Source organism: Dermacentor andersoni, chromosome 11 (assembly GCF_023375885.2).
Source record: "Dermacentor andersoni chromosome 11, qqDerAnde1_hic_scaffold, whole genome shotgun sequence".
In the NCBI taxonomy this organism is placed as follows: domain Eukaryota; kingdom Metazoa; phylum Arthropoda; class Arachnida; order Ixodida; family Ixodidae; genus Dermacentor; species Dermacentor andersoni.
In genome coordinates, this window is record NC_092824.1 from 23,270,392 (window position 1) to 23,289,669 (window position 19,278).

At 47.0% G+C, this 19,278-nt stretch overlaps 2 long non-coding RNA genes and 1 other non-coding gene across 3 annotated transcripts; all 3 read right to left on the reverse strand.

Annotated features, from left to right (window-relative positions):
• Positions 1-926: 926 nt before the first annotated feature.
• On the reverse strand, positions 927-4,512 carry LOC129381392 (uncharacterized). The gene is made up of 2 exons (XR_008609581.2): positions 4,252-4,512; positions 927-2,020 (listed from the first exon to the last, which is right to left on the reverse strand). It is a non-coding gene; the product is annotated as an uncharacterized lncRNA (long non-coding RNA).
• Positions 4,513-7,300: 2,788 nt separating this feature from the next.
• On the reverse strand, positions 7,301-7,375 carry TRNAS-GGA (transfer RNA serine (anticodon GGA)). The gene has a single exon. It is a non-coding gene; the product is annotated as a tRNA-Ser (tRNA).
• A 7,239-nt stretch (positions 7,376-14,614) lies between these two features.
• Positions 14,615-19,033, reverse strand: LOC126517457 (uncharacterized). The gene is made up of 2 exons (XR_011890952.1): positions 18,805-19,033; positions 14,615-15,249 (listed from the first exon to the last, which is right to left on the reverse strand). It is a non-coding gene; the product is annotated as an uncharacterized lncRNA (long non-coding RNA).
• Positions 19,034-19,278: the final 245 nt, after the last annotated feature.

Sequence of the window (19,278 nt, forward strand, 5' to 3'; positions counted from 1 at the left end):
GATTATGAGACACTCCGTATTGAGAGACTCTGAAAAATGAGACCACCTGTATTTTCCTAACGTGCACCCAAATCTAAATACACGCGTGTTGTTGCATTTCGGCTCCATCAAAATACGGCAGCCATGGCCGGGATTCGATCCCGCAACCTGACGCCTAGCAGCTCAACACGATAGCCACTAATCAACCACGGCGGATAATGAGAGAAGCAGAGACACTGAATTGGCTTTAAAGAATGAAAAAAAAAACAGCAGGGACATTTACCAGAACCGGAAGAATAAAATTTGGAAGAAAGAGCGGTTGGACAACACAAAGGGGAGTGGCTTGCTATATTTGAGGCTAAAGCTGGTTGCCTCGGAACAAAAACATACCAGAGCAAATATTCGCAACAATGTAAGGCATATTAATGCTGCAGCATAATTTCAGAAACCACTCGGCACCTCCTAAAATTATGCGACAGGATTCAGTGAGACCCGGAGGTAACATAACCCTTCCAAAAGCTCTTGAATTTAAAGTGGCTGGAAGCATCAACCACTCAGCAACCGCGACGAGCAAGGGACGTAAAGAGCATCGGTGTAAGAAAAGCAGGAAAAAAAATAGATACGACGTGATTCGTCACATGTCTACGTAGCGATACAAGGCAGACAGAGAAGCTTTCAGAAAAAAAAAGTATTTTCGAGATTTATACAGAAACACTGGAATTAAAGCACGTGCAGTACACCTGATCAGATCACGCAGGCTACGTAGCTGTCTCCGCGCCGTATCATAGAGGGTGCCAATACCGCATCATCATTAAAGTCCGTTATAAACACGAAGCAAAGTTATAATCTATCATTAATAACACGTACCGGCCAAGCTCAGTGGTAAAGCTAATGTGGCTGGTAAAGCAAAGAATGAGTGCATTCATCAAAGAAACTAACCACAGAGCTCAAGATAACCGCTAAGAATTTTATTCGCAGGCATTTTTCAGGGGATTACAGCAAAGCATCATCATTAAAGTCCCTTATTTAGCGGCAGCAATGTTTTATGTGATAATTAGTTACAACAGTTAAGCCGACTCGTGCAGCTGTTATTCCACTATGACCATCACACTTTTCCGGGCACAGTCTTGAGCGGCCTCAATTGAACAAATGTGTAGGAAATTGAACAGTTTAGTTTGTGCAGTGAAGGGCACTAAAACTATTGCGAACCTCACCAGCAAGACTAGAGAATATTAGGGCGGCACTTCCTCGACTTCACAATTAAGAACTACTATAAATATCCTTACTACTATTTTTTTAAGGAAGGATATCTCGCTATCTTATTCAATCCAGGACGCAAGTAAATTTATTTTAACCATGGCTAGAGGATTGCGACAAACAGGTTTCGTTTTTCGAAGAAAACCACACAGTTGGCGGCAGCATTCCTTGAGATAACCCCTGTAAGAACTTTATTCGCAGGCATTTTTCAGCCGTAGTCAGAGGGAATAAGATTAGCCCAATTTCGTTTGTCAAGAAGTTAGTTCACAGATACAACAGTTGAGGCCCAGACGGCAAATTCTTCTACCAAGGCACACGACACATCTTGACGCCAGGGTGACTTCCAGGGAGTACTTCCGGCTACGCCGATGCAGATGCCCCCGTCAGGTGCGACGGCGCTTCACGACGTGCTCGTGCAACTTCGTGGCGCGTGCTGCCGTGTTAAGGAGACCCTTCGACGGCTTCTCACTGGTGTGAACTGACGTGCCATGCATACATGTGCTGCCTTCGGCTATCTTTGGTATGAAATTTTTCGCCGCACATGCTGCACGCAAAGGCCGGTTCGCCGTGCGTACCTAAATGCCTCGTGAGGTGCGAAGGCCACATAAACAGTTTACCACACTCCGAGCAGTTGTGGTTTTTCCCAAGCCAGTGGTCAGCGACGTGCTTTTGGAAGGCCTCCGCGTCGGTGAAACCGAACCGACACACGTGGCACTCTTGGATTGTGTTGGTAGAATGGTTCTCTCGCTGTTCCCCCATTGCTTCTCTGGTTTCTCCGGGAACTCTGCGAGAAAAGAGATTGGGAGAGCACTTCGTTAGTTAAACTTATCTGTAATGAGCCCTAATTTTGGATGGTGGAGCTGGTGGCAGGAAAAACCTACTCCTCTCGAATGCTACCACCTTTGTAACGGACACTTTTTTTGCAACGGCGATGTCCGCCGCCAAGGTCTGTCAAGGTCGCCAATGTCTTTTCGACAATTCATTTTCTTGCTTTGAAGGTCCTAGAGCTAGAAACCTTTGAAAACAGTCTTGTCAGAGCTCTATGAAATAGCCTTGTCACAATATTTACTAGGATTTACATGTTTAGCATTTTCATTCCGCCCAACAAACACACGCTGAGAAATGAAGTGTCATATACCCCTTTAGTGCAGATATCATCGATGGCAATCATACATCCTCATCAAATCATAAATTTAGCCTTCGGTTCTTTCATGAATGTAGCTCAACCAAAAACGTAACATGGGGCTGCAGATGTGCGGATGCTGCCCCTATAAGCATTCCGCAGCAATTGAACAAGCCACCGCCTATGACTTTACCTCTGACTTCGGTACTCATTAAAACTGCACAGGCATTCTGCTTGCAAAGCTTAAAGACAAAAACTTGGCTTGTATTCATATACAGGCGGCAATCTTTCGCCCGCTGCGTAGTCATTGACACACCCCCAAGCTTGCTAGCAATAATCTCAAACACTTTTGCCGCATGCTCAGAGGAAGACCGTTAAACACTGCAACAATCACAAACTGCTGTTCTGAAGATTTCTAAGCCTGCAATGTACCGTCTTTCTTTTTGAAATCACATAATTAAAGAATCACTTATGTCACATAGCATAGATTTATTCATGAAGCTCGGTTACTCCTAGAGGCAAACATTATTCGCACGAAAAATAATAATTATATGACTTATTAAGAAAAACTTCTAATTAACTTTAATTACTTGACGGCACTTATTGCAATCCACGAACTCTATCCGGTGAGTTATCAAGGCGTATCTACTTCAAGCGAATTTTCAGGCTTTCACCAGGTCTGAGATAGTGATTTGAGAAATTGGCGATGAAATACGTTTTCGTCCCAGTTACGTTTGTGATTCACTGACTAACAATCTTCGCTAGAAAAGTAAATGGAACAGCAGTGCGTTTCTGCCGCATGTTTGACGCTCCATACCTCGAATGCAGTGCAATGTGTGACGTGTCATCACACAATATAACGACCGCCTTGCCGCTTTATGTAAATAAATAACCTGGAACTGAGAGCGCTTTCTTAAGTACAGATAAATTTATGTTAACGTCGCTTCCAGAACAGCGTAAGCAAATTTTTATGAGCACGAACATTTTGTCGGCCCACGTGGGTGCCCATGTATGACGTGGAAAATAAGGACTGAGCAAAAAATGCGAAAATGCATAGACCACGAGGGAGTTTCTCTAAGGCTACAGGAAAGTAATCTTTCACGACGGTGCTATAAAACCTCTTCTGCAAAGCTTCTAGCAGAACAACCATTATGCACCTCCTTGACAAAATCAGCAGGACACGCACACACCAACGATACGACACGTAAATTACATTGAAACTGAAATTCACCAACTTTACAGCACTCCTTTCCCGCGATCAGACAAATGTAATATCGCTCGCCGTGGAGGCCTATTGAATTTCGTGCTGTGCTGCTGGGAGGGCCTGATTCAAACCTGTGTTCCGTGGGGTTCACGTTAAGAAACTCTTGTGGTCAAAGGTGATCCGGAATCCGCCATAACGACGTGCCTGGCAATCACGTCGTGGTTTTCTCAAGTAAACGAACAGAATTTAACTGAACTTTACATTTAGCATTGCCCTACCCGCAGGACTGACCTACCATAGTTTGCAATAGATTGACAGGCTAAAGGCATAAAGCCCTAAGGTGTAGATAGCTTCGTTTTATTAAAGGAACAAGACACTCTAGAGCCTGCGCTTTATCTGTAGAGGATATTAGGCAGGGCGTGCTGGTTGACCGAGTAATTTCGTAGGCGCTAGAGCTGGTGTACCGGCCCATGTGCTTCGTCTACGTGCAAGCCACTTCCCCATTGCAAATGTCTCTTGTGTGAGCCGTATTCGCCAAGACAGCAGCAGCAGCACCCACTATATGCAAAGTGCAAAAGAGCTCATCTAGAAATGTTCACCGGAAAAGAACGTAAATGTTTCTCAAGCTACATGTAACAGTGTGTCTCGGTTTGACAGTATTCAAAGTAAATGTTCAATGGAAGCTCACCCGCTTTTGTCCAGATCGGTGGCTGCACTACTTGTACCCTCGGCGATGTTGCAGCTGCCGCCCGACATCGTCAAGTAGGGTCGAGCTGTTTCTTTCCCAGCCATAGTCGCCCGTCCTGTACGGACAGTGGAGCGGGTGACTTCCTAGGACACGGTAATGCAGGTGCGGTCCTATTTCACGCTGTCTACGAGGGCATGCCAAAGCGAATTCCTGCACCTTCTGCCCAAACTAGCGCCTGGTGTCGAGACATGGCACTGCGCATGCGCATCCTTTCTAGCTCTCATTCCTAACTATACAAGTCTCTTGCTTTATCAGAAGGTGACAAAAGGCAGTTTGGCACGTGTTCGCAGATCCCGTCTTATCTATATGACGACTTGTACACCCACATTTCATAGCGCTCGAGCGTAGGACGCAGTGGAGTCTTGTCACTTTTACCAAACCACACGCAACTGATGAAGGAATAAGAGCCCTCCTGGGCCAGTTGTACTTTTTGTCGCATAATAAATATATAAATTCAAAGCACAGGTTCGAATGAAAGTGAAACGAAGCACTACGAAAGCGGTTAATATGACTATATAACTAACGGCAATCCAGCAAGCCGCAGTGGAGAACTCCGGAAATTTCGACCACCCGGGGTTCTTTTTGACGTCCACCTAAATCTAAGTAGATGGCTGATTTCGCCCCCAAAGAATTGCGACCGCCGTGGTCGGAATTCGATCCCGGGACCTCGTGCAGCAACCACGGCGGGTAACATTTATGCTTGTCCATCACAAAGGTTACAGCATTATTATTTAGCAAATTCTTTGTTTATTCACCACAGCAATCACAAGCTCTGCCAAAACATAAACTCCGAATCAGGCCGAGACCCAGTGCGAGACGTCCCAGTGACGTCACGATGACGAAGGTGCTGTATAATACTTATCGAGAGGCGAATGGTTGTTACACGTGTATGCACAGAATGGTACCACGCGTATCATTCAATGTTCAAGTTATCTGCACCTCTTGTGTCGCGAGAACAAAGGCCATTCTGGAGGATTTGCCATGAACCGGCAGACATCCAGTGGTTAAACCCATGAAAATAATGTATATCATAGCATCTGTTCACTGCAGTCTACTTGTATCTTAACAGACAGGCGCCCCTTATAGGTACTTGTGAGCCCAAATACATACTAATTTGATTTGATATACAGAGGTAGCTGCGTTCAATAGCATTGCGACTGCTACTTAAATTTGCACTGTTCAGTTGCCCTACACGCAAGCTAAGGCACGCAATGTTTAACGTGCAAAGACTAGCTCGCAAAAGAGAAGTTCCCGGGTGCGTTGTACAGGATTCCTTGCGCTGGTTTTGAACACGTGTACATAGGTGAAACGGGCAATTTAAAAAAAAATGTAGAACAACACAACTATGATGTCAGCATCAAGCATATAGCAACAAACGCGTTGGTGGAACACTCAGTGTGCATGGGCCGTGGCATCGACTGGGATAGCGCGACAATGATTTCAAAAGAACAGAACAAGGTGGCAAGGCTTTAGCTAAATCCATTCATATACGGCACAAACGCTCAATCGCAACTCAGGCGATCTGCCCCCGATATGCACCGGATGCTCTCGTCACATTATGAAGCTTACACAACCAAACTTGACATCAATCCCTTCATGGTGAAGGAGGCTCCCGTAGTGGGGCTGAAATGCCTCTATTGCGATAGCAAAAATCATGAATACTTCAAGCGCATTCTCTGTCCCGACGTGGGAGTGGCCCACTGCGTGGTAGTGCGTGCCCTAAATGACCCTAATAAAGTTTTTCATCCATCCATTCATCCATCCAAGCGCATTTCAGCCGTCGGTGTCGCCGTCGTCGTGAGGTCCTGTATAAAGTCCAAGGGAGATAATGCCGTCGCCGCGCCCCCTACGCTGTATGCGTGAGTGAAAGCGCACGAGGGGAGCAGACGATTACGGCTCAACATCGCCCGCGAAAGAACAGACGCAAGCGGGCAGCAGCAGTCGTGCGCGAGGCACCCAGTGTTGCGATGCCCTGGACGAAAGGGAGGGAGAGGGAGGCGGTCGCAACGTGGGCTGCGTTGTACTCCGGCTGCAACGGCGCATGTCGAGGCTGCACGCGGCCGCAGGCCATATCTAGAGGGGTAGTTACCTGGGGGCAGAGTCTACAGGTGCGTCGGTGGTTTGTAGCTTTGTGCGTGCTGTGTACTCGGAGCTCACTTTTCGTTGAAGCGACAGACAGCACAAATGTCAGTTTTCTCACCGCTGCTGCCGCGTTTCCTCAAGCCAGCGTTTTAACATCGAGTTACCGCGGTCATCGAGCGACATGTGTTCATGTTTGCTTGTGCGCGCGTAACACCATATTTGGTATGTTAGGTAGTGTGCCTATGTTTAGAAATCTTTACGGCCACTAAAACCATAAATCCTCACATTGTATAGCTGTCCACTAATTTGCTATCGCAGTCGTTGCTTGGCCTTTCGGTCAAAACTCCCACTTTTTTTTGTTTTTGATTTCTACGATTGGTCGGTGCTCGATATTTAAAGCCATGAGATTCCCCGACCAGACGGTTTTCCGTCGAACCATGCATTTCATTTCAGCACACCGGGGTTATACATACCCGCTCGCTGCATATATAAACATAACGTTCCCCTATATATATATATATATATATATATATATATATATATATATATATATGTGGTAACATACTGAGGCTCCTTCAATAACTGTCGGCGGGGTTGGAAAAGCCTTGCAAGACATGTCCCGTTGTGGAAGGTGAATACTGAGTAACAGTCGAGTCATTGAAAAATGCAGGAAATAAAGCGCTTCAAAAGCAAGCGGCCCTTTATACGCAACTCCTCCCAACTGCGACTGTATATCAGAGAGCTAGAAGAATACTGATAATATACTAAAGCGGGAGACGATAAATAATTGAAACAATATAAGCATATGAATAAAGGGAAATCAGACATCCACCCGTTCGTTGCGATTGCTACAAAGGGAACCCATACGGGTTCCTCGAAAGGAAAGCCTCATAGTTGAAGAAAAATTCGTCCTGGTCCGGGACTCGAACCCGGGACCACCGCCTTTCCGGGGCAGCCGCTCTACCATCTGAGCTAACCAGGCGGCTAGCAAATGGCAGGGCGAAGTCGAATTTGTCGACAACACGAAGCATAGGCAAGTGTTTGACGTAGTAGTTCTGCGGAAACCCGCAAGGTGGAGAGAAGTAATGAATAAAGGGAAATCAGACATCCACCCGTTCGTAGCGATTGCTAGAAAGGGAACCCATACGGGTTCCTCGAAAGGAAAGCCTCATAGTTGAAGAAAGATTCGTCCTGGTCCGGGACTCGAACCCGGGACCACCGCCTTTCCGTAGCAGCCGCTCTACCATCTGAGCTAGGTTACAGTATTGCGTAAACTATAGAACACGATAATTTCAAACAGAATCGTGGCGACACTTGGCTTCAATTAACCAAGAGAGCAGGATTGCTTCAGGAAGAGACATTCCATCACGGATCCTGTCATTGCTCAGGTAATTGAGAAACCTGCGGAGTCCAATTAGTCTCTCTGTGTCGCTGTCATAAATTACGGAAAGGCATTTCATATAGTAGAGATAGCAGCAGTAATGAAAGCAATGTGGTTTCCTTAGCATATTAACGCATTGTCACTGCGTACACATCGCTTCGACCTGGTGAGTTTTAATGCTTTTGTGACGTCGTGCGACTCACAGGATAACTAGGCGTGCTCCAAGAAACTGGCGTTTCTACTTGCCCCCTTTGACCGTATCTGGCCATTGCGACATTAAAGCCCGACACATCTTCATCATTACCAGAAGATCTTTGGAAAGATTGCTACATAAATAGGTCTGAGTGAAACGGAAAATACTCTTCAATCTACATACGCAGGAGGATTTCATTTCAGTCTCAAGCCCTGCTTGATTGAGGTGGGATGTCTGCAAACACGCTCCTCAGCAGGCCAGTGTGTAGAGGTAAATAATTTACAGATAATTAAAAGAGAATACACTCCTTATTGCGAATATAGGTGTTGCTGGCATCCTTACACACAGAAAAGGTACGAGTTAAACTGACTTGCACCCTTACTCAATTTAAAAGGTGTAATGTATTTTGCAATGGACACGAAGCTGCACTGTCGAGGCACCTTAGGCCAGCGTAGTGGGAGTGCTAATAGCTGCGAGGGTAGTGATTATTCGGCTCAGCTGCATTTTCACGTGTCTAGTCGTGCCATAACGATGCCCCCGTATATTTATTGAATACTCTGTGAGGAGCGTCATGGCACCGCTAGAATCATTCATACACGTCCTATCTTTCACCTTTCGGAATAAACTGCCCAAAGTGTTCGGACAACTGTGTCGTTTAATGTTTATAAGCTTAGTGTTTCTTGTCAAAAACAGTTTCCAATTATCTCAAAATATAAGAATGAATTTTCTTTTAGTGGAATGGATAGAATTTGTGCCTTGGTTAAGCTGACCATCTGATCAGACTGCCTACCAAAATTTCTTGGATTGCTGATATCAGGCAAGCGCCGATTTCCTGGTTTAAAAGAATGCTTGAAGCTGTGGACAAAGACTGAGTTTTGTGCTGTACAGCTCGCGGAAGGGCATTCCTCAGTTCGAGGGGTTTACGTGCCAGAACAATGATTTGATTATCTGCCACGGCATTCTTCCAGCATAATTTTCACCACCAAGGCTTTCTAGCATGCAGCTTAGTATTCGTACTACACAAGCCTTTATTGCATTCGGAATTCCGCTCAATGCGGTCGCCTTGGTCGAGATAGCACCCGCGTAATCGACGTCCGCAAAACCAAAGTTGTTGATCTGCGTCAGTGCCTGTAGACGATGTGGTAATAACAGGTGCGTATCACATGTTGTAGTTACGCTGCACGTGAGGCAGCTGCTGCTGCACAGCACAACGAGTGCGTTGACCGCCTGGGGCTCTTTAACGCCCACCCGATGCACGGGACAAGGGCATTTTTACATTGAAGCTGCATACCTCTACACTCCAAGGAAATGTTCGATTCGTAAGCAAAAGCAAAGGGGATTACGCGGGCCGATCCCGCATATACTGCAATACCGGCCCGACCCGCGGCGGAGGTGTAGCAGGCGTTAAGCACTCCCCATACGTGGCCCGATCCCGAATATAGTGCCCTGCTGGGCCGACCAGCGGCGGAGGTGAAGTAGGCGTTGAGCACTCCCCATACGTGGACTAGTCCCGAAGACAGTTCAATAACGGCCCGACCTGTGGCGGACGTGAAGCAGGCGTTAAGCCCTTCCCGTGCGTTGGCACATCCCAAATATAGTGCGATGCCGGTCCGACCCGCGGCGGAGGTGAAGCAGGCGTTAAGCACTCCCCATACGAGATCCGATCCCGAAGACATTGCAATTCTAGGCCGACACGTGGCGGAGAGAGAGAGAGAGGAAAAGGGAAAGGTAGAGAGGTTAATTAAAGAGGAAGATCCGGTTCGCTACCCTACGCTGGATAGAGAGGGTAGGGGGAGGCAAAGTGATAAAAAAGTAGAGATGAAGAAACAAAGGAGCATAGACATACAATCACAGTCGGTCACTGTCGCCGCATACTGTCAACGCACAGCACAGTAGCACTTGCAGCACTATAAACAGCTGTTTGGCTACAGCCGCTTGTCCAATTATGTTGCCTTTAAAAACTGCAACAGTGCCCTCGTCGCCCTCCGCTGCGATGGCTTGGCATGGTGGCATTTTAAAATAATTTCCTCATTTAGAGGTCTTCGTCGAAAGCGCGCTATCGCGATTGCGAGTGATCGTCTCTGTAAATAGTAGTGAGGACAGTCACGGAGAAGGTGTTGAAGAGTCTCCTCGTTACCACAGTCATCAAACGAGGCGTCGTCGGCCCATCCGATTCGGAAAGCGAAATACCTGCTGAAGGCCACCCCTAGCCATATTTGACAAAGCACGTAGCTTGGCGATGGCAGAGTCCAGCTGGAATTGCAAAGGCATAGAGAGAAGTCTGGGTTGTGCAACCCGTGGTTTTGAAAAATTCCTGCGATCCACCAGTAGAACGTGATATCATGGCTGAGCATTCGAAATTTTCTAGCGGCATCTGTCCTTGATAATAGTGTCGGCTCCTCTTCGTCGCCCTGAAGTGCCTACCGGGCAACGTTATCAGCGTGTTCGTTCCCTATGACGCCGCAGTGACTTGGAAACCACTGAAATGTCGCGTAGTGTCCTTCCTCAGTCAAGGTATGGATTACTTCTCTAATCTCGAATAGCAGCTGTTAGTGTGGTCCACGCCGCAGGGCTTACAGCAACGACAGCAGTGCGGCATTCGAGTCACTGAATATTGATCACCTTCGAGGTAGTTCGTTGCTGACGGGACGAAATGCAGAGCGAAGAGCTGCAACTACGGCAGCCATCGGTGTCGTTGGGTGACATGTCTTGAAACTGATGGTGGTGACTTTCGCTGGGAAAACTATGGCTCCAGAGGAACGCTGGAGAGCTGCCGATCCGTCAGTATAAATACGTGCGTGGTCGGCGTACCTCTTGTGTAAAAGGAGCAGAGTTAGTTGTTTAAGAGCAGGTGATGATAGCTCAGATTTTTTCCTGATTCCTTGTACGGTGAGGTGCACTGCAGGATGAGCCATACACCATGCAGGAATACATAGCTTAGTTGCGGAGGTGAAGCCTGATGGAAGCCAGGTGTAATAATCCGAAATCGAAGTACAAAATGATGCCTGTGGCCTTTCTGACGGTATTGTAGCCAGGTGGTGGGAACGGGCGCAATCAAAGTGCCTAATGTGCACTATCAACACTGCCACCGCAATGTGTGTTTGTATGGGTTGGTGCCGGGCGAACGCAATAGTCGCTACTGTCGATTTACATTTAGGCAAACCAAGACAACCCCTGAGAGCCCGAGTTTTAGTAGCCTGTAGAGCACGAAGATTTGTCTGGAAAGTGTTGGAAAGTACGGGCAAACTGTACCTCAAGAAGCCCAGATAAAAGGACCCTGTACAATTCCAACATTGCATGCACTGACATTTCCCAACTCTTTCCGCCCAGAAACTTGAAAAGCTGGGAGATTGCTGTAGGTCACAGCAGGTCAAGTAGGTCCCGTGCGGGCTCCATGCGGGATCTCTATCAATGATTATGCCAAGAACTCTGTGCGTCTTCTCATAAGAAATTATGTAGCCATTTATTGAGATGGCGTAGGGTGTCATTGGTTTGCGAGTGAAAGCCATCAGTGCACAGTTGTCTGACGAGATTTCAAGACCTTGGTTGCGGACGCACGCTGCATCATGCACGCTGCATGATACTCATGCAGCGTGCATGAGTATAAGCTTTTTGAAGTCTTGCACCTATCTGAGGACATGTGACACCTGAAGTCCATATACATATGTCGTTTGCATACATTGATATCTTGATTGCTGCTGGCAGATGATCAACGAGACCAATGAGTGTGAGGTTGAATGCGGTAAGGCTTAGTAATCCGCCTTGAGTAACACCTCGGTAGGTGTAAAAGGTAATGGGAAATCCATTGGAAAACTCGACCAGCTAGGCCAACCATCTCAAGAGCACCGAGGATAGCCTCGTGAGATATGTTATCATACGCCCCCTTGACAGGGATTGCCAATACCACATAATCCTTAAAGGGAAGTTGAAAGCTTTTCCAGAAAAAAATGAGTGAGGAGTAGACCCCTCTGAATTCGAATATCGCATCGAAATTGAGCGAAAGAAAGCGCAAAACTATTTTATTGTGACGAAACATGCAGCAGCAGACACGCCCAGCTCGAGCGCCTCGTTTACGCCTGTGATTGGTCGGGTGCCTCGTGACGTCAACAATGGTGTTCGTCCGGACCGACTGCTGCCGCTACACACGAAGCACGGTGAAAAATAGTTTGGTGGTGCTTTGCTGAGACGGTCATGGAAATTTTCGAGAGCTTGCGTTTCTCTGAGGAGCTTGGCGTTAAGTCCAAACTCTACGAGAGCGATTTTGCGCGCGACGGTGACGGGTTACAGCTTCCAGCTACAAAACGGGCCGTCGCTTGAGCAAATAGCTCGGTGTTGTCGCTCGATCGCTTGTTTCTAGAAATCTAGAACTCGTCGCTCGTCGCCCGGAAATGCTATGAGCGACGAGCCAATTGTGCGAAGCCGAAACTGGATGTACATAACTCAAATACGACTGTTTGTCGCACGGAACGAGCAAACTACTGAATTTTACACGTGCAAGAATAAGAACCTAGTGCCAGACTTCAGAAATACTTTGTGCTCCTTCTTCAGTAAAATACATCAACTTAAATTGATAAAGCATGCGTCACGCCAGTTTCGGCGCATACATTGCTATCCTCATACCGGGAAGTCGTCGCTCAAAGCCGTCGCTCGCGTGGCGTTCGGCTTGCTGACGACGAGTGAACGCGACAGCCATCGCCTCGCTTGTAGCGCTGTCGCTGTCGCGTGCGAGATCACTTGTAAGGGGTTTATACTTGTACATACTACACGTACGTACATACTTCTATATACTACATGCACGAGCCGATTGCGAAGAGCCGGCCTCTCCAAGAAGCAAAATATGCTGGTGCAAGCACTGTTTTCCACGCGAACGAAGGCGAAGTGTTAGCATCTCCTTGTGTTGGAAATGTTCTTTTGTGAGTATGATTTTTGCTAAGCTGCATTCAGCGTTCCAGTGAGTACGTTTCCGGGCAAACAACTGTAGTGTTATGTTCCTGCATGCCTCCTGGTAGAACGTAAGCGGTGATGCGATCTTCAGCATTTGTGCGCTGCTCCAAAGCTGTCGGCAATCTACACAGGCGGTTTAAACGCGGGAAAAGTTTACCGGCTGCTGTAGCACGTGTAGAATAGAACCTTCATCAACGCGCCATTCGCATGCTACTCGTAACCGTCGAATTTCGCCGGCTGCGTGAGATGGTCGGTTTCTTATGTGTGTAAGAGAAGGGGGGAGCGCAGCGTCTTGGCGTGAGCAGGCTTTCCAACCCATGCAAACTTTACGCTTGCACTGCGTTATGGTAGCTGCATGCAGGCTGTTTCACAACACACGTGCGAATAGAAAATTCGCGGCGCTTGGCGATGAAACCTGCGTCAAGGGTGGGCGATAAACATGCACCTTCCGTTCAGCGTGCTAACACGAAGGGGAACCCAAAGCACGTATTATTGATAAACTCCGGTAGTAATCGTCAAGGAAGTGGTTAGAGCGCAACACTGTTGTTCTTGAGCGCTTCAAGTTCTTTCGCTTCACAGCAGCCTCCCACTTAGCTGAAAGCTTCTTGTCTTGCAGGAACTAATGGAACATCGGAACATCGTCGCGGCCCCTGGTGTTCGTGCAAGCGTAGGCGGCACAGAACGCCGGCATGATTGCCCTACAAGTTCAATTGATGCTGCGCACGTCAACTACCACTCCTATATACACAGAAATAAACGAATGTAGGGTCGAGCAAAGCAGATTAGGACGGCACACACGCAGAAATAAGCCCGGTCAGGCACGGTCGCGGAGACTGAAGGAGCGGAACACCAGTGTTGACGTCACTAAGCCGCGGTTTCCGGTCTCCACTCGCGTCGTCAGCGTCAGCAGCAGCGCGCGGCGCTCGACGGGGGGCGGAGCTGCAGCGCAATTTTAACCGACGATTGCCTCGCTCCTAAGTGAAAAATCCCCCCCCAAATTTTACCTTCATGGTTTAAAAGGTTCCCGCATCCGTATATGAGCGTCTTATTGAATTCGACAGACTCTCCAGCTTGCCTTTAAAGTCCATTACATATACGAAGCACAATTGAAATTCATTAATACCATGCACCAGCCAAGCCGACTGGCAAAGCTGGTGCGACTGGTAAAGCGAAGAACGGGTGCGTTCTTCAAAGAAACCAACCACAGAGCTGCCATACAGTGTTCCTCGAGATAACCACTTTAAGAATTTTATTCGCAGGCATTCTCCACGGGATGCCAATTAGGCATCATCATCATTAAAGTCAATTAATTAGCCGAAGCAATGTTTTATTTGATCATTTGTTAGATTCACCAGCTAAGCCGACGTGTGTAGCTGGTGTTCCGCTATAACCATCACGTTTTTCCAGGCAGAGCCTTGAGCTTCCACCATTGAACAAATGTGTACCATTTTTAACAACTTTTTTTTTACAGTGGAGGGCCCTAAAACTATTGATAACGTCACAGGCAGGGCTCAAGAATATTAGGGCGGCACTTTACTCAACTTCACTATTAAGAACTGTACTATCAATATCGATACTACTATTTTTCGAAAAAGGTATCTCGCTACCTTGTTCAATCCAGGAGGCACATTAACCTATTTTAACCATGGCTACAATATTGCGAAGAATGGGTGCGTTCTTCGAAAAAAACAACAGAGCTTGCGTACAGTGTTCCTCGAGATAATCACTAAGAATTTTATTCGCAGGCATTCTTCAGCCGTAGTCAGAAAGAATAAGATTAGCCCCCTTTGGTTTGTCAAGTCAGCGCACAGCTAGAACAGTTGAGGCCCAGATCGCAAGTTTCTCTCCGAAGGCACACGACACGTCTTGGCGCCAGGGTGACATCCAGAGAAGTCGCTCCTCGCGGGTGAACATCCGGCTACACCGACGCAGATGCGAGACCTGCGACTGTGCTTCCCGACGTGCTGGACCAATTTCGTGGTGTGTGCTGCCGTGTTAAGCAGACCCTTCGACGGCTTCTCAATCCTGTGCGCCTACGTGGAATAGAAACATGTGAGTCTCGTGGCCATCTTTGGTATGAAATGTTTTGCCGCACACGCCGCACTCAAGGGATTGTTCGCGGTGCGTACGTGAATGCATCGCGAGGCCCCAAGGTGTCTTAAACAGTTTCCCACAATCGGAGCAGTTGTGGGTTTTCTCAAGGGAGTGGTCACAGGCGTGGTTTTTGAAGGCCTCCATGTCGGTGAAAGCGAAACGGCAACCATGGCACTGTAGGATTCTGTTGGCAGCCTGGTTCTCTCGCTGCTGCCACGCTGCTTCTCTGGTTTCTTCGGGAACTCTGCGAGAGAACAGATAGGGAGGGCACTTCATTAGTAAAACTTTGCTGTAAAGAGCCCAAATTCTGGATCGTGAAGTTGGTTGCAGGAAAAACCTACTCCTCTCGAGTGCTACCGCCTTTTCAACGGACACTTGTATTTGACAGTGCCGACGCTTTCCGATCATGGATTTGGCACCAAGGAACAATCGGCTTCTTTTCGAAAATTACGAATCGTGAATGTTTCAAAACCGTGTTCTAGCTTGGAGCCCAATGGTAAGGCTGTAAGCCGTTCATTGTCTGCGCTGCACGATACCAGAAATTGAAAAAAAAAGCCTCTTAATTTACCTTATTGTCGTCTGTTTCTTTCGCGGTGATGACCTGTACCTGTACCCACAATAAAAATTAGGGACATGAACACGCATAGATCGTCGAAAACTGGAGTCATGGTCAAGCGCGTCGGCTATTCATGCAGGTGCTTGACTCATGGAAGGGTGCACCGAAAACGAGAGCTCGCGAGCCTTCTACAATTCGTGTCACGCACGAAATTAGAATACACACACACATATTATATGTATATACCGGGTGAAACGTAGTCTACGGTGAGTCAACGATAAGGGCGCATCGAGGGATGAGCTACACCCTTAGGTGGTTAGTGGGGTGGAAAGCGTCGCCCGGAAAAGGCATAAACTAGCGATAAAGAGTGTGTGCGTTCGCGTACAGTGCTATCTCGTCTTTTCGTACCTGCGATTTGAGAGTATACGTTGTGCGAGTTCTACAACTTTCCTTTGCCACCAACAAGTCAGCCTCGCACCCTCCCCGTGAAAGAGCGGCCACTGAAGCCAACACGAAGGAAATTCATACGCAGTGCCTTTTGGAACTCTGGCCAAAATTGCTGGGCATGTAGCGTGCTCAAGATCAGTACAAATTTTGAGAAACAGATGTACTGGAAACGCGGATGTCGGAAAACAGGTTATATGTTCCTTTTGGTTCGCTAATTCGGTAAAACAATAAATAGCCGGTTTAATCAGATCACTTATGCTGCTACTGAGTGAAATTTCTAGCTACTGGTGGTGTCATCTCTCCTCAGCCATAAATCACAAGAAAAATCCTTCTCGTGCATCATGCCGCACGAGATACTGTCGCGTTTTTGCTAGGAAACTGAAACTTGGCTGATGAGCAAGAAACTACGTGCGCATGAAACGGTCAGTTGTTTCCGTCTTCTCGCATCTGCGTGTATTAAAATTCTGTGGTGTTTTTGTGATAAAACGGCGATATAATTATGGGCTACGCCGAAGAGGAAAAATTTGGGCAACCTGGCGTTCTTTACCGTACAGTCAGAGCACGGGAGTTTTTCCATTACGCCTCCGGCGAAGTGTGGCCGCGCACACCGATATTCGAACCCGAGTCCTCGCGCTTATCGGCGCATCGCCAAAGCCAGCAGTACAAGACATCTACGTTTCCGACATTTCCACACCCCTGTAGTTACAAGGTTCAAGAAAAAGTGGTTTTGAAGCAAAGTCTCCAGAACACCAGCGCGGTACGCGTCTAGACCTTTAAAGAGGTACTGACAACATCTTTTTGACAATTTATTTTCTTGCTCTCAAGGTCCGAGGGCTTGAAACCTTTGAAAACAGTCTTTTCAGAGCTCTAGAAAATAGCCTTGTCGCCGTTTTTATTAAGATTGAGAGGCCTAATATTTTCATTCAGCGCAACAAATACACTCAAAACTGTCGTGTCACTACGCCTTTAGCAAATATCATCGATAGGCATGATACATTCATCATGAAATCGTAAATTTAGCCTATGTTTCTTTGATGAATGTAGCGGATGCTGCCCACATAAGTATTCTGCAGCAATCGAACAAGCCACCGCCTATGATTTTACCTTGACTTCGGGGCTCATTAAAACTGTACAGGCATTCAGCTTGCAAAGCTTAAAGACAAAAACTTGGCTTGTATTTATATAGAGGCGGAAATCTTTCCCCCGTTGCGTAGTAATTGAAAGACTAATCTATGCTAGAAATTATCCGGAACAAATTTGCCGCACGCTCAGAGGAAGACCAGTAAAAAGTGCAACAATCACAAACTGCTGTTCTAAAGATTTCTAAGCCTGCAATGTACCGCCTGTCTTTTCGTAATCACATAATTAAAATATCACTTATGTCACATAGCATAGCTTCATTCATTAAGCTCGGTTACTCCTAGAGGTAAACATCACTTGCACGAGACATCAATAGGTATATATGACTTATTAAGAAAAAGTTCTAATTAACTTCTTAATTATGTGACGGCACATATTGCAATGCACGAAATCTAGCCGGTGAGTTGTCAAGGGGTACCAACTTTGACCGAATTTTCAGGCTGTCACCAGATCCGAGATAATCATTTGCGAAATTGGCGAATAAATACGTTTTTGTCCCAGTTATGTTTGTGTTTCATTGACTAACAATCTTCCGAAGAAAAGTAAATGGAACAGCAGGGCATTTTTACCGCAACTTTGACGCTGCATACCTCGAATGCAGTGCAATGTTTGATGTGTCATCACATATTAGAGCAGCCATCTTGCCACTTTATGTAATCAAATAACCTGGAACTGAGAGCCATTTTTCCAATTGTGATAAATTACCATCTAACGTCGCATCGAGAACAGCGGAAGCAAATCGACGCTTATGAGCGCGAACATTTTGTCAGCCCGCGTGGATGCGCATGTATGAGGTGAAAAATAACCACTGGGCAAAAATGCAAAAATGCATAGAGCACCATGCGAGTTTTTCCAAGCTTATATGAAGGTAAGCTTTCACGGCGGGCTATAAGACATCTACTGCAAAGCTTCAAGCAGCACAACAATTATGCACCTTCTTGACAAAATCAGTAGGACACGAACACCCCAACCACAAGACACTTCGATTACATTGTAACCGAAAGTGGCCAACTTTACGGCACACCTTTCCCGCGATCAGACAAATGTGATATCGCTCGCCGTGAAGGCCTAGTGACTTTGGTGCTGCGTTGCTAAGCCAGAGGTGGCGTGATCAAATAACGGCTGCTAACGCGTGTTCATGGGGTTCACCCGTTCATCCAATAACCCTTGTTCCATGGGGTTCACATTAATAACCCCTTGTTGTCAAAAGTGATCCTGAATCTCCCACTACAACGTGCCTGATAATAACTTCGTGGTTTTGGCACGTAAATAACCAGAGTTTAACTCAAGTGTAGGTTTAGTATTGTCCTACCTGCTGGACTGGCCCATCATACTTGTCAATAAATTGACCGGAAGCGCATGAAACCATAACGCGTAGAAAGCTTTGTTTCATTAAAAGAATTGGGTACGGCGCGTTCGTTGCCTGAGTAATTTCGTAGGCGCTAAACCCGGTATAAAGACCAGTGTGCTGGGGCTACGTGCAAGCCAATTGTACATTGCAAATCTCTATATTGTGAGCCGTATTCAATAAGACTCCAGCAGCATCCACGGCCAGTAAAGCACATAAGAGCTCGCCTAGGAAGGTTTACCGTAACAGCATGTAACAGATTCTCTAGGTTTGACATTATTCGAAGTAAATGTTCAATGGACGCCCACCTGCCAAAGTCCAGATCAGGCGCTGCACTGCTTGCACCCTGGTCCACGGTGCAGCTGCCGCCCGACATCGTCAAGTAGGGTCGAGCCGTTTCTTTGCCGGCCATAGTCGCCCGTCGCGTGCGGACCCTGCAGCGGATGAGTTCCTAGGGCACGGATGGGCAGGCGTGGTCAAATTTGACGCAATCTACGAGGGGCGTTGCAAGACAAATTCCTGCACCCTCTGCCCAAACTTCCGCCTGGTGTTGAGACATGTACTGCGCATGCGCGTCCTTTCCGTCTTTTGCGCCTAACAAGACAAGTGTCTTGTCGTATCAGAAGGTGATAAAACGCAGCTTGGCACGTGTTCGCAGATTTCACCAAGTTTTCATCACGACCTGTGTAGCCATGTTTCATAGTGCTCGAGCGAAGCATGCAGGGGTGGCTGATGAAAGGCTAAGAGACCTCGTGTACAAGCTGCGCCTATTTGTGACATAA